The sequence below is a fragment of the Psammomys obesus genome, unplaced genomic scaffold (genome assembly GCF_907164565.1).
Source record: "Psammomys obesus unplaced genomic scaffold, mPsaObe1.curated_primary_1811, whole genome shotgun sequence".
NCBI classification, from domain to species: domain Eukaryota; kingdom Metazoa; phylum Chordata; class Mammalia; order Rodentia; family Muridae; genus Psammomys; species Psammomys obesus.
This window is the reverse complement of record NW_026596463.1, coordinates 3,360,292-3,362,822: the sequence shown is the minus strand read 5'-3', so window position 1 is coordinate 3,362,822 and position 2,531 is coordinate 3,360,292. Positions and strand designations below refer to the sequence as shown.

The 2,531-nt window shown below is 47.0% G+C and overlaps 1 protein-coding gene across 1 annotated transcript in view; it reads right to left on the bottom strand.

The window, feature by feature from the left end:
* Fam169a (family with sequence similarity 169 member A) overlaps positions 1-105 on the bottom strand; it is a 46,911-nt gene extending 46,806 nt beyond the window's left edge. The window contains exon 1 of the mRNA XM_055598407.1: positions 63-105. The gene's annotated coding sequence lies outside the window, so the exon portion shown is untranslated. The remainder of the gene's footprint in view (positions 1-62) is intronic.
* Positions 106-2,531: the final 2,426 nt, after the last annotated feature.

Sequence of the window (2,531 nt, the reverse complement as noted above, 5' to 3'; positions counted from 1 at the left end):
CCCGCCCGCCCGCCCGCCCGCAGCTCGGCCCGCTGGCTCGGGCGGTCGTATTAAAGAGTGACCTTGGCTTAGCCGGGAATAGAAGCGCGTAAGCCGGCGGGGCCGCGCGCCCAGCTCGCCGGCCCCTTTAAGGTGGACCTGCGCCGCATCCCCCGTGCGCAAGGCTCCGGCCCCGGCTCGGCCTCTGGAAATTTCGCCGGGGTGGGCGCGGCCTCTGGGCTGGGGACCGGGATGCTCCGCAGACCCGGGCACGCCAGCCCTCACCTCCGCCACCTCCCGACCCCCGGGGCGCGCCGCGGAGGCGGCGGGGTCGTGCAGGAGCCCCACGGCGCACGCTTTAAGTCTCCAGATAAGGACCCATCTCGGCCCTGCGCTGACCTTTGCTACGTGACAAACTAACCTGACCCCAGAGAGCCTGCGCCATCCTCTCCCCCTCCGCCTTTCCCTCACCTCACCCTTTAGGAGACCCACGGCCTTTTGCTAATTACATCCTTTGGAGAAAAATAAGTCCTTCTTTATATAATACATACCATAGTAGCAATAGATTTAGTACAGATGCACAGAAAATAGCATTTGCTTGTAAGACTTGGTTTTTACGTAAACTGAGAAATAAATTCAGCTCTGTTCCTGGGAAGTATTTACCAATCACAACACCGATGTCTTAAGGACATCAATTGATTCTTAAAAGAATGCTTTTTCACGTAGATTTATTTATTTTTATAAATGGACTTTTTAAAAAAAGATTGATTTACTTACTATGCATACAGTATTTAAAGATTTATTTATTTACTGTGTGTACAGATCTCATTCTGATGGTTGTGAGCCACCATGTAGTTGCTGGGAATTGAACTCAGGACCTCTGGAAGGGCAGCCAGTGCTCTTAACCTCTGAGCCATCTCTCCAGCCCCATAAATGGACCTTTTATACCTCCAGGTGCACATAATCAACTTCACATCTGTTGTTTGTAATAACTTATCAGAAATCTTGAATTACACAATTTTTTAGCGAAAGTTAACAATGAATTAATAACCAAGCAAGAATTCTGAATATTGGGTTCCAGCCCATGGTTCATCGTGAATGAGTGGAGTTATATAACTGCTGGATTATCATGTCTAGACCTGTTTGCAAGCAGCGGTCCCCAGGGTAATCTGGTTGCCACTCTGTAAAGTTAACTTTTGTTTTTCCTGCGCCGGCACCCCTCCCTCCGGGTGTTGAAGACCCTGAGGTCTTAACATAAGCCTAGGCAGAGTGTGGCTTTTAAATGACATCAATCAGCAGGAAGCTGCGCCTGGAACACTTATCCCCAAAGCCTGCTCACTGACATAGAAATGGAAAGAAGGGCCCCCTGCACACAGAAAAACCTGCCCTCTTTCATGTGGCAAGTGTTCTCTCTGCTGGGTCCGAAAGTGCTAACTTCCACATGTCTGGATGAGTGAAGCTATCTTAAATTAGGAGACCTTCCACACACTGGGCTTTAAAGGTTGCTGATAAACATGACCCAGAATAGAGGCCATCGGGTTCACTGGGGAAGAATTCCTAACGGGTAAAATGATGGCCAGTGTTTATGCCTGCTGATAACTGCCCCTCACTTTGCTTGTCTTTGTATTAATTAATCAATTATCATAATCATCTTTCCGGTGCGACTCCCCGTTTACATAAGAGGAAACTGAGGCACACAGAAAAGCTGAGTAATTTGCTCATTGTTACACAGCTAATGACCCTGGCCTTTAGATCATACGCCCTTAAGCAAAATTCTACACTATCATCATCTGACTAAAGTTTGCAGCTAACTTTGTATATTCCTGTTTGAACAAATTTCTCATTTAGCACCAAAGAGAAAATTAAACCTTCGGTTAGAAAACTTGTACTCTTTCCCCGGGGGCTAAAAAGATGGCTCCGAAGTTATGAGCACTTGCTGCTCTTTCAGAGAACCTGGGTTCAATTCCTGACACCCACATGGTGGCTCACATATAGTTCCAGGGATCCAGCATTCTCTTCTGACTGTTGTGGGGTGTTCACCAGAGAAGACCATTCAGGCATGGCTTAAGCCAATAGAAAGTCTTTGTTAGCAACTGGCAGCTACACTGGGTGTTCAGGATCCCAGTACAGCACCGAGACTTTCTCAGCATGAGCTTTATTTTTATTTTTATTTTGGTTTTTCCATACAGGGTTTCTCTATATAATCAGGCTGTCCTAGAACTCATTCTGTAGACCAGGCTGGCCTTGAATGCAGAGATCCACCTGCTTCTGTCTCCCAGGTGCTGGGATTAAAGACGTGAGCAGCCCGACTCAGGATGAACTTTCAAGCACAAAACCATACATACTTCAGTTAACAAGAACAAAACCAGGCAGAATCGGAACTACAGAAGCCTAGAAAGGTTAGTACATTTAGAGACCTTCCCAGAATTATAGTCTTTTCTGGGTTCGGTTTTTGTTTTGACAGGTGATGTTGTCTATGGGCTGAGTTTTATGGCCTGAACGTTACTTTCATCATGGAGTCAGTTGAGCTAAGATCTGGAGAACTACTAAGG